The sequence below is a fragment of the Lissotriton vulgaris genome, chromosome 10, assembly GCF_964263255.1.
Source record: "Lissotriton vulgaris chromosome 10, aLisVul1.2, whole genome shotgun sequence".
NCBI lineage: Eukaryota > Metazoa > Chordata > Amphibia > Caudata > Salamandridae > Lissotriton > Lissotriton vulgaris.
The window spans coordinates 90,915,178-90,927,196 of NC_141698.1; the positions used below are offsets into that span (position 1 = coordinate 90,915,178).

At 47.8% G+C, this 12,019-nt stretch overlaps 1 protein-coding gene and 1 long non-coding RNA gene across 2 annotated transcripts in view; one reads left to right on the top strand and one right to left on the bottom strand.

Moving 5' to 3' along the window:
• The window catches only part of LOC147684733 (uncharacterized), a 31,460-nt gene extending 21,563 nt beyond the window's left edge, over positions 1–9,897 (bottom strand). The window contains exons 1-2 of the long non-coding RNA XR_015300656.1: positions 9,837–9,897; positions 9,695–9,742 (exon numbers count right to left, since the gene is read on the bottom strand). This is a non-coding gene — a long non-coding RNA (uncharacterized LOC147684733). The remainder of the gene's footprint in view (positions 1–9,694; positions 9,743–9,836) is intronic.
• Positions 1–12,019, top strand: part of UNKL (unk like zinc finger) — a 370,451-nt gene that overhangs the window by 95,375 nt on the left and 263,057 nt on the right. The window lies entirely within an intron of this gene.

The window sequence follows — 12,019 nt, forward strand, 5'->3', positions numbered from 1 at the left end:
GAAATGCTGAGTACCATGGGTCCTGCAAAATACTTTAGTGTGATAGATCTATCCATGGCATATCACCAGATTGAGCTGCATCCAGAGTCGAGACCACTCACGGCGTTCATCACCCCAGTAGGGGCTTTCATGTTTAAAAGGATGCCTTTTGGGCTGGCGTCCGCAGCGGCCATATTTCAAAAAGCTATGCAAAGGAGTCGAACGTACCATGTGTTTCCAAGACACATACTGGTCTTTGGTCAAACTGAGGAGGAACTTGACAGTGTAATAAGACAAGTCTTTGGAAGACTCATGGATGCGGGCCTAACTGTAAAAAAAGAGAAATGTAAAATAAAAGTAAAAGAAGTAGAATACCTGGGACATTCCATATCAGAAGATGGGTTCAGACCAAAGAGCAGTTTGATCTAGGCGGTGAAGGAGGCTCCAAGCCCCAAGAATAAAGAGGAGTTAAAGTCCTTCCTGGGGCTTATGGAGTATATGTCGTAGTATGTTGAAAATTTTGCTGCCAAATGTGAACCGATGAGAGAGCTCTTGAAGAGGAACAAAGATTTTATATGGAATGAAGAACATGATGCGGTGGCGAACTCATTAAAGGAAGAGTTTATAAGCTCACCTGCGTTAGGTACCTTTGACGCATTCAAGAAGACCATACTGGCTACAGATGCCTCCATTAATGGCCTGGGGGCAATCCTAATTCAGAAGGATGGACAGTGGGAGAAGATCATCGCTTTTGCATCCAGGAGCCACACAAACCCAGAGCGCAATTACTCGGTAATCGAAAGAGAAGCCTTGGCCTGTTTCTGGGCTGTAAGACACTTCAAGTTTTTCCTGTGGGGTTTAAGGTTCACCATCCGTACTGATCATAAGCCCCTCACCTTCATATTTTCAGTGAAGGGACTTGAGAATTGCACTCTTCGTATCAGCAGATGGATTCTAGGACTGGAACATTACAACTTCAAAGTAGATTATGTTCCGGGCAAGGAAAACAAAATTGAGAATTTCCTGTCGAGGTCACCACTACCAGGAGTGGAGACTACATAAGAAGTTCTTGACAGTCCCATATTAATGATGGAGATACCTGCGATCACGGAGAAGGAATGGGAGGAGAATATGAAGAAAGACAAAGAGCTAACTACCCTAAAAGAATACATGGAAAAAGAATGGCCGAATAAGAAGAATGAATTGGAAGCCAGCATTGAGGATTACTGGGAAGTCAGGAACGAATTAAGTGTCATTGGAGGGAGAATCTATCGCAAAAACAGGGTAGTACCACCCAAAGAACTCAGGATGAAGGTCATTGACTTGGCACATGAAGGCCATTTGGGGCGTAGCACTACCAAAGCCAGGGTAAGGTCAAGTTTCTAGTTTCCCAGGATGGATGCTATGGCTGAACAACTTGTAAACGAATGTGGGGCGTGTGCCAGGAGCGACAAATCCAAGGCAGTGCAAAAAGCACCTTTATCCCCAGTAAAGGTGCCAACTAAACCATGGAGCAAGTTGGCCATGGACATCATTGGACCAATGCAGGATTTAGGAGAAAGGAAGAGATTCATGATAGTCCTGATCGACTACACTACACATTGGATCAAGCCGAAGTTCGTTCAGAGTTCACCACCAAGCTGGTGATTGAGTTCTTGGATAATGTGTTCTGTGAAGAGGGTATACATGCGACCCTTGTGACCGACAACGGGGTACAGTTCACCTCAGAAGAAATGCGAGCTTTCCTCAGGAAGATGGACATTAGGCATGAGACCACAGCTTTGTTTTGCCCAAAGGCCAATGGCTTAGTGGAACGTGCTAACAGGATCATCAAGGAACATATCCAGTTAGCTGCCACCAGTGGACATGACATAGGAGGTTCACTTAAGAAATGTCTGTGGGCATACCACACCTCACCTAATAAGGTCACGGGCATATCTCCTTTTGTGGCATTGCGTGGTAGAGAACCTTGCACAAAACTTAATCCCAGTTGGTTAAGTGGGGGCGAGGCTAGAGAAGTGGATCTGGAGGAAGTAGGAGAAAAGATCAAGCAACACCTAGACAACTACAAGCAGTGGTACGACAAAAAACACGGGGTGAAGTGTGGCAAACGGGAGGTAGGTGACATGGTACAAGCCAGGAAGAACAATAAAAGGGGGGCCACCCAAAGTAAATTCTATTCACCTTGCAAAATAGTCAGTGTTAAGAAATGTGGTCCAACTTGAAAACGGTCAATGGTGGAGTTTTGATAATGTTGCAAATGCACATGTTTAGTTCTGTTTTTGGTTTACTTTGTCCAATGCCTTCTGCAGTACCCTTGTTCCCACAACCGGGGAATTAGGTTTGTTTTCATTGTCACCCCATATGGAAAGAAGATGTGTTGTAACTGAATTATAGAAGTGGTATCTTCCGTCCACCCCTTCCCTTTGGTCCCAGTTGGTATTTCCCAAACGAAGCTGACAATAGAATGTTGGTGCTTCTGTCAGTGAGGAGAGTGGATGGTCAATAAACGAGTCTTGACTTAACAGGCGTCTTGTCATTCTATTGGAATTCCTACAGTGAGATTATGTGTAACACAATACCCATCGTATTGCTTAAACACAATGAACAAGCGTCCAACCTGTTGGCCTTAACATGTTTTTTCAGTTGAAATAAGTAAGCCCTGTTGCCTTTGTGGTAACTTTTCATATTAAACAGATCAGACATATGTCATCCAACTTAACTTTTCCCAGTTAACTAATCTGGCAGGTAGCCTTTATAACTAGCTTGTAACCATAAACAGTTCAAGCCTACTGTATTGAACATAGCCATTTCAACAAGGCCACTATTTGCATTCAGTTATAATAATAAAAATATGTACATTACAGTTGGCAAAACAATGAACCCTTCTCTTAAGTAGGCCTATCGGGGATTTCCACAGGACACATCTTCTACTCAAGGGTTTTTCAGGGAACATCAGAATCCTTCCTTACTTCCATAATCTGATACTCAATGTAAACAAAAATCTGCGTACAGGTTTTACCACCGTGTAATGACAACCCAACCACACAGGCCTTCTAATATTACCAAATCTGTTTCACTGTAGATAAGTCCGCTCTAATGCCTTTCTTGCAACTTTTCATAATAAACAGTTCTGACATATGGCATCTGACTCAACCCAACGATAAAGGCAATAGGCCTGATTGTTCATTGTGAAAACTTGTCGCTCTGTCTACCTCAAACCTATTGTACCGAACATAGGCATTTCCACAATAAAGTCTGGCCCTAGACAATTTTTGACTAACTTTTTTGAGACTTTTGCCTCTACTTCTTTTAAGTATTTGACTCCTGGCGTCTGTCTCTACTGTCTAGAGCGCGACTATGACTCTCGGTCATGTTCAGACTGTCTGGCCATTGCTCAGAATGCTGCCGGAGGCCAGGCAGTCCTCTCCGTGCCTTTTGAGGTCCAGGGGTCGCTCGGGGGACCGGCTGCGGAGCCATCATGAACCCTCCTCCAGGTCCAAGTCTTCACCCTCGGAATCGGGTAAGAGACTTCAGAAGAAAAAGTCGAAGCGTGTTCGCTTTCCGACGTCCCCCCGTCTGTCTCCGGACGAGGGAGCCAGGGGTCCTTCCCCTGTGGCTCCGTGTGAGCCTGGGAGTCCCGTGGCCTACCCACCTTATCCAGGTCCGTCGGCGACTCCGGCCCAGGTGCAAGAGTTTCTTGCTTCCATGGACTGCCTGTTCAGGCCTAGGGCTCCCACCGGCGCGCCTTCGGGCCCTGCTGTCCCTTTTGAGGGCCCTTGCTTGCCTCCGGCTCCGGCGCCGCAAGGTCCTCTGCCTCTGGCTCCAGCCCCGGCGCCTCAGGGTCCTCCTCAGGCGGCTCGGGCCCCGGCGCCCACTACGGCTCCGTTCCCAGCACCGCCATGGGTCTGTTAGTTCCACCTCTGCCCTTTGCTCCGGCTTGGGATCCTAATTGGAACATGGAGCCAGATCGGCGCATTTCCCGGTGCCGTTGGAGCACTTGTTTTCCCCTGTGCCTCCCCCGCCTGTACCACGGGCTGTGGAGGAGAGGGATGACTGGGAGGGGTTGGAAGACCCTCTTGCACGGCAGTGAAAAAAATGAGTGGGTGGAAGACCCAGAGGACGCAGGCGGCCTTGACTTCTCCTCCGAACCTGGATTTATGTCTCCTCCCGTCATCATGGAGGAGGGTGTCGCGTATACCATGGTGCTCTGTAGAGCAACTGAGGCCCTTGACCCTGATCTGTCTACTGTCACTCACAAGACCAACCTCCTTACTGAGGTGCTTCAGCCGGCGGCAAGTTCTATGGAACCTCTGCTCCCATTTAATGAGGCCTTGACGGATGTTTTGATAGACACCTGGTCTAGGCCAGCCATGGGGGTTCCTGTGGATAAGAATGTGGCCAGGCGTCATCGCCCGGCACCCCCGGCCTTTCTGACAAATCATCCCACTCCGGAGAGCCTGTTTATTCAGGCCTCCACTTCTGAGTGCCTACCCTACCGCCTGCCGGATAAGGAATCAAAAAAGATGGTATTCCTCTGCCAGCTTGGGGCTGCGGTCAATCAACACCGCATGCCTTTTGGGATGCTACTCTCACGCTGTGTGGGACGTAGTGGTGCAGACACTGCCCCAGTGTCCGGAAGAGGTTCGGGCTGTTTTTTCCCAGGCGGTGGCAGAGGGAAAGGGTGCCGCGAAGTTTGCCATTCGGTGTGGCCGGGACATCGCTGATTCTTTAGGGAGAGCGATCTCCACAACAGTGGCCCTACATCGCCATGCCTGGCTGCGGTCCACTGGGTTTTCGTGGGGATGTCCAGAGTTCCCTTATGGACATGCCTTTTGATGGTACTCGCCTGTTTGGCGATGAGGAAGACAGTGCGCTGGAGCATTTCAAGGACTCTCTGGCTACGGCCAAGTCCTTGGGTCTCTCCACCAAATGCCCAGCCACGTCTACCTTTCGTTCCTTTCGTGGCCATGGAAGGGGCGCCTCTGCCCGCTCGTTCAGTCAGAAGCCTGCGCAGAATCAACCTCAGTGCGGCTGTGGGCGTGTAGGCCGCCGTGGCGGCACAGGGGGCCAGCGTGCTGGTCAGTCCACCTCCGCTCCTGCAGCATCCACCTCAAAGCCTTCCTAGTCCGAGCCTTGGGGTGCACCCAGGATTCAACATCCCCTCCTGTACTGGCGTTCTGTCTCTTCCGACAGGTGGGTGCTGCAACTCGTCCGGAGGGCTTACTCTCTCCCCTTCGAGTCCCCCCCCCCCCCCCCCCCCCCCCCCTCCCAGCAATGCCACCTCAGTTCCACAGCATGTCGGGGGATCACTTCGTGCTTCTCCTAGTCAAGTCACGTCAGGATATTTGTATTGCGCACATATCATGTCCAAAAGAGTCTTATGGCGCATGCAGACGGCTCTGACCAAAAGGGTAGGTAGCAAGATTAGCAGAAAAGCCAGGTCTTAAGCTTCTTTCGGAAACTAGTGTGATCGGAGGTTGTGCGAAGGCTGAGAGGCGTTTTGTTCCAGAGAGATGGAGCCAAAAAGGAGAAAGCGCGACCTCCATTTCTGGCCGTTTGCATTGTGACTCAGTGCTTGATCTCAGCTGCCTCCTTGGCATGTACCATGTGAGTTTCATGGTCCAATATTTTGGGCCTCTTCCATACATATGTTGGTGTACCATACATAATGTTTTGAACGTGATCCGTTTATTCACAGGAAGCCAGTGTAAGGTTTTTAGGCACGGTACAGAGGGGGATCTAGGAGGCAGGTCCAGGACGAGGCGTGCTGCCGTATTCTGCAGAACCTGCAGCTTCCTGATGTGACATTCATTTGTGGCGAGTAACAGTGAATTGTCATAATCAAGTCTGTTTATAATCAGGCCTTGTACTAAGGGCTTACGGGCTTCAGCTGGTATCCACTTAGAGGAAGTCATGGCCCTCTTGGCCAAGGGGACCATTGAGCGCGTTCCTGGGCCAGAAGTAGGACGTGGTGGTTATTCCCACTACATTCTTGCGCCCCATCTTTGACCTCATGAACGTCAATCGCTTCCTCCGGAAGGAGAAGTTCAAGATTCTGGCTCAGGTCTTGAATGCCCTCGACCCTGGAGACTTGATGGTAGTGTTGGCCTTGCAGGACGCATATTTTCACATCCCGTCCTGTCGGCGTCACCTGCGGTTCACAGTAGGCCAGGAGCATTTTTAGTTTGCCATGACTAGTTGTTGAAGGCGGGTTTGCCCCAAGCAGTTGTCAGTCTACGGTCGACCTCCTGCATTTTCTGGGATTCTCCAACAACCTGCCGAAGTCGCACCTGAGTCCCTCTCAGAAGCTCCCCTTCATTGGAGCGGTTCTGAATTCGATGCAGTTTCGGTTTTATCCTCCCGAGCAGCGAGTCCGGGATATTCAGGCTATAATTCCGATCTTTCAGCCTCTATCCCGGGTTTCCGTCAGGATGACCCTCCGGCTCCTGGGCCTGATGGCCTCCTGCATCCTGCTAGTGCAACATGCCAGATGGCATATGCGGCCTCTGCAGTGGGACCTGAAGTTCCAGTGGGCACAACATCAGGGCAACCTGTCCGATCATGTCCAGATCTCGGAGGGCACTGCATAACAATTACAGTGGTGGCTCATGAATCGCGATTGGGTCAATGGCAGATTACTCTCCCTTCCTCAACAGGAGCACACCGTGGTGGCGGATGCGTCCCTCCTGGGATGCGGAGGCCTCTTGGGAGAGGCGAAGATCAGAGACCTCTGGTCTCCGGCGGAGTCCCGGCTCCATATCAACCTTTTGGAGCTTCGGGCGATCTGACTTGCACTGAAAGCATTCCTTCCCTCTGTCTGGGGAAGTGTGGTGCAGGTGATCACGTACAACACCACTGCCATGAAGTATTGCAACAAACAGGGCTGGTGTGGTCCTGGACCCTGTGTCAGGAGGCTCTGCACCTCTGGACATGGCTGGAACATCAAGGCATTACCTTGGAGGTTCAACACCTGGCAGGTTCTCTGAACCCCAGGGTGGACAAACTCAGCCGCCGGTGCTTGATGGATCACAAATGGCGTCTGAACTCTGACGTGGCGCAAGGTCTCTTTCAGCAGTGGGGAGAGCCTTGCTTAGATCGATTTGCCACCAAAGAGAACGTGCAATGTCATCAGTTCTGCACATTGGAATTTCCAAGGTGGCACTCGCTCGGCGACGCTTTTTGTCACAAGTGGAGTTGCGGTCTATTGTATGCCTTTCCACCTATACCATTTTTGCCCAGAGTGCTGAAGAAGATTCGGTGCGACCGGGCCCAAGTCATTCTTGTGGCTCCGAATTGGGCACGAAGATACTGGTATCCCGAGCTACTCAACATGGCGACCGATCCCCCGATCCGGCTGCCTCTTCGGGAGGATCTTCTGTCGCAGCAGCAGGGGACGGTCCTCCACCCGAACCTGTCCAGCCTCCACCTTCATGCGTGGAGATTGAGCGGCAACAGTTGACAGGTTTCGATCTTTCTCCAGAAGTCGGTGATGTCATTCTGGCAGCCAGGCGTCCCTCCACTAAAACGGTATACGCCTGTAGGTGGAACAAATTTGTGGCATGGTGCACAGCAAAGGCTGTGGATCCCCTTTCTGCCCCTCTTTCTGAGGTTCTTTTGTACCTACTATCCTTGCCCCAGCAGGCTTCCACGTCAGCCTTCTCTCTTTAAGTCCCCGGTTGTTAACCGTTTCCTGAACGGCATTACATACACGTTTCCTCCTGAGCCTTTCATAATGCCTCAATGGGACTTAAATCTTGTCTTGACCTATCTGATGTGTGTTCCCTTCGAGCCCCTTCATAACTGTCCTTTACGTCTTCTCACTCTAAAGACGGCTTTCCTGGTAGCTATCACCTCTGCCAGAAGAGTGAGTGAGCTCCAGGCTCTTTCTTCTGAACCTCCTTTCCTTTCTGTTGATCAGGACAAGGTGGTTTTAAGGACCCGTCCTTCTTTCTTGCCAAAGGTTGTCACGCCCTTCCACATCGGGCAGACTATCACTTTGCCCACCTTCTTTCCGCTTCAGCATCCTTCAAAAGAGGAGGAGAGGCTCCATGTCTAGACCCAAAACGTGCCCTCTCGTTCTATCTGAAGCGCACACAACAGTTCCGGGTGGATGACCAGCTCTTTGTTGGCTACGTGGGCTCCAAAAAAGGTTGGGCCGTGCACAAACGCACCATTTCTCAGTGGGTCGTTCTCTGCATCAAAGCCTTTTACTCGTTGGCTAAGAAGGAGCCTCCTTTGGGGCTGCGTGCCCATTCTACCAGGGCAACAGCAGCCACTACTGCCTTGGGGCATGGCGTTCCCTTGCAGGACATTTGTCAGGCAGCTACGTGGGCCTCGCTGCACACGTTTACCAAGCATTACTGCCTTGACAGTCCAGTCCGGAGAGACGGCTTCTTTGGCCGTTCTCTTCTCCGTGACTTTCTGGTGTAATCTTGTTCACAGACCCTCCAACAGGGTTGGTATTGCTGGGGTATCTATTCTAAGGTAAGGAATCCATCACTAACATGTCTCTTTCAGATGCACAAGTTACTACTTGTGTAATGATATATCTGTAAGAGACTTTAGTTACTGATAGATACCTTACCGCCCCACCAATCCTACCCGTTCTGCGAACTGATTTCTAGGGTGAAGGTCATCCCTTTCAGGACCCTAGTTTCATAGCACCAGTGGTCAGTTTCTTGCATGGCTCTGCGTTCCTGGCGCTGAAAGTTGTGTACAGAACTGATGTCCGCACACATGGGTGGCGCCTAAGTAGTCTGCGTGACATCATCTCTGCACTTACGACGCCAGCGATGGACGCAGAGCCGCATGACGCCATCTACCGACGCGTAGGGGTACTGCTGACGAAAAACTTTCCAGATCCAGTCTGACGCCTGTGGATATTCTAATAATAAACAACAAGAGATGCCAGTGCTGCTATTTAATTAGACAACAACCTTTTCCTTCTCAAAACATCTGAATTAAACCAATGTATTGTGTTTTTATTTTCTTTTAGTTATTTTATTTCAAACTTATTTTTCGTATTATTGGTTTTCAGAATTTTTCAAAACTATACATTTTAAGACCTTATGTACACAACAAAATATTTTACACAAAAACCTTTTACATTTCAAAAAGAGTCATTCAAACAATCAATCATATTCTCTCATACCAATACAGACAACACAATTTTACAAAATATCTGCTGGAATCGAATTATTCACAGCAAAGCCATTAACACAATTGCATTTTTTTAAACAGAAGTCGATTTTATCAAATTCTTAAGCTTATTCTATCCTTTATGGCTTTTTACAGTCTACGCGTTTCGAACTCGCGTTGTTAAGGAGTTCTCATCAGGACCATAGTCTGCAAAAAAGGGGAGAGATACCTTTCTTTAGAACATTTTATTTGAGTGCGCCTACTGTCACCTCCATTACTACAGGCCCCTTATCTTACCTCTTGTATGTAAACAATGCAGAGGATTTGTCCCCGTCGTGAAATTGACTCTGTTACAAGGAAAATATGGAGAGTCACAACCAACACTCGTTTTTAGACATTCATGAAAACCCACTCGCATTTTCTAGCCACTTACTTTTATGTGTATTCAATGTTCGGCGTAGGTTTGCTAGACTACCTGGCTCTCTAACAAGAAAAGGAACCAAAAAGTTGTGGGTTACAACTTTGGCCTTACTACTCAAAAACAGTTCGTTTCAAACAGTGAGCCTGTTCTTACCTCTTTTGTAGGCTCAGGCTACTGTGTACATTTGGCGTGTGCTCCCGTCTGAAACAAACCATGGGGAGATGGCATTACATTTCTGAAAGAACTTGCACAAGTTTTTTTGCTTAAATGTGTGCAATAATGCGTCAAAAGTTACCTCGAATAGATCGGGGCATGAAGCTTCAAAGATGCTTTCCTTCTTCGTTCGAAACTCTCCGTGCAATGCGAATGGCGTGAGCTTCCGGGTCCACAAAGGATCACGGGACATGTAGTTCCTGGTTGGCTGTGTCCTTTAAAAACACTACCCTAGTTCCATTAGTGGAGGGCTGCTTATTGTTGGGCCCAAAATAAACATCAATTATTATCAGGAGGGTTTAAATGTATGAATTTGTCATATTGCCACGCCACTTTGTTTATTTGGAAAAACACTTTACGATCTTTCTAACTTTCTTGTCCGTGTAATTTGGTATGTTTATGGCCGAGATGCAATGCTTGTTTCACATAAATTGTGCCCGGTTGATGTTCCTAAATTCTTAAGTATCGCTGAGTCGTAATAATTGTGCAAGGGAGCGTGGGCTTTGTCGAATGTTCGTTTCCAACATCTTGTGCGTCTCTACGTGTCCTACTCGGCATTGCCTTGTGTATATTTGATGCTAATTCCAAATGGAATTGTGGCATGACTCACATTCTGCCAGTTGTACAAGGTATCATAGGATGTGTGGTGTGGTTCTGTTTTGTTAATTTTCAGATTCAAGTTGTGTACATAAGGTCTTAAAATTTATAGTTTTGAAAAATTCTAAAAACCAATAATACGAAAAGTAAGTTTGAAATAAAATAACTAAAAGAAAATAAAAACACAATACATTTGTTTAATTCAGATGTTTTGAGAAGGAAAAGGTTGTTGTCTAATTAAATAGCGGCACTAGCATCTCTTGTTTATTAGTAGCTTGTGGCTAAGCTGTGCTGTTGGGAGCCCAGACCCAGTGGTGGTTTTCACATGTGGATATTCGAAGGTAAGTAATCTATCACTAACTAATGTATCGTTACACAAGTAGTACCTTTTTTTTTTAATCTTTATTTTTCAGTTTTATACATACATGGAAGAAAACAATGATCACAGCGGTACATAGTTAAGGCGTTTTCTCACATAGTTATAACGTAGTAGATGTTACATGTCAGTACGTATGGCAACAGTAAAAAAAAATGAACGGGCCATAAGCCGATCCAGATCACCTAATTGCATGCAAATAAATCACCCCACCTGTCACAGTCAGCTATCATATCTCAGGTGTTCCTTGTTGTTGCATCTATTCCCAACCCAAACCCTTCCCCCCAAGTTGCATTGGCATACATGCAGAAAAAAAAAAAAAAAACCATGACTATAACCCATCATAAAAAAACAATTTGTGATATCTCTCCTAACCAATCCCTGCAGGAACAATGCCATTTTTAACCTGCGTGTCAGATTCGCTGTGCGTCTTCGTGATGTACGCTCTGTATGGGCCCCATATATCAATAGGTCGGGAGGAACTGGGCATAAGGGTTGCATACTCCTCGCAGTTCACGTTACAGTACGCCAGACTGCGAAGCCATGTCCGCAATGTAGGTGCTCTCTTCCTGCCCCACATCAATGCCACCTCCCGCTTGGCCAACAGGAATCCAAGAGCTGTAAATCTCCTAACCTTCTTGGGGAAATTCACCTTATAACCTAGCAGTGCAATTTCCTGTGTAGGAACCAGTGTCATTGATAGCATGTCTCCCAGTGTGGCGTGTATCTGTACCCAGTAATGCTGCAAGCTTGGGCACGTCCAGGAGAGGTGCGCAAAGTCTGCGTGTGGAACAGAACATTTCTAGCAATGGTGTGGTCTGGAAGGGTCTATCTTATGAGACCAATCCGGGGTGTGGTACATTCTGCAGAGAAATTTAAAATGAAGCAATTTATGCCTGCTACTCAGGGACACCTCCCTCGTGACCTTACAGCATTGCTCCCACTGGTCATCGGTGATAGGGCGGCCCAAATCCTGATCCCATGCTGTGCATATTTTAACATCAGAAACGGGGTGATCCATGATGCAACATTTATACAGTTTGGAAATCAAATGCGCCCCTGATGGGCTTTCAATAATTAACGTTAATAATTAACATTAGCGGAGAGGCAGGTTCAGGTGCGACAGGGAATGTGGGGAAGGCTGCCCGTAACATGTAATGCATACATCGTAACTCAAAGAGATCCATAAAAGAGCAGTCTTGGAACCGAGACTCCTCCAACACTGAGAATACATGGTTATCGGGGAAGAGGTCCCCAATCGTATGAATCTGAAATTTCGCCAATGTGCGTTG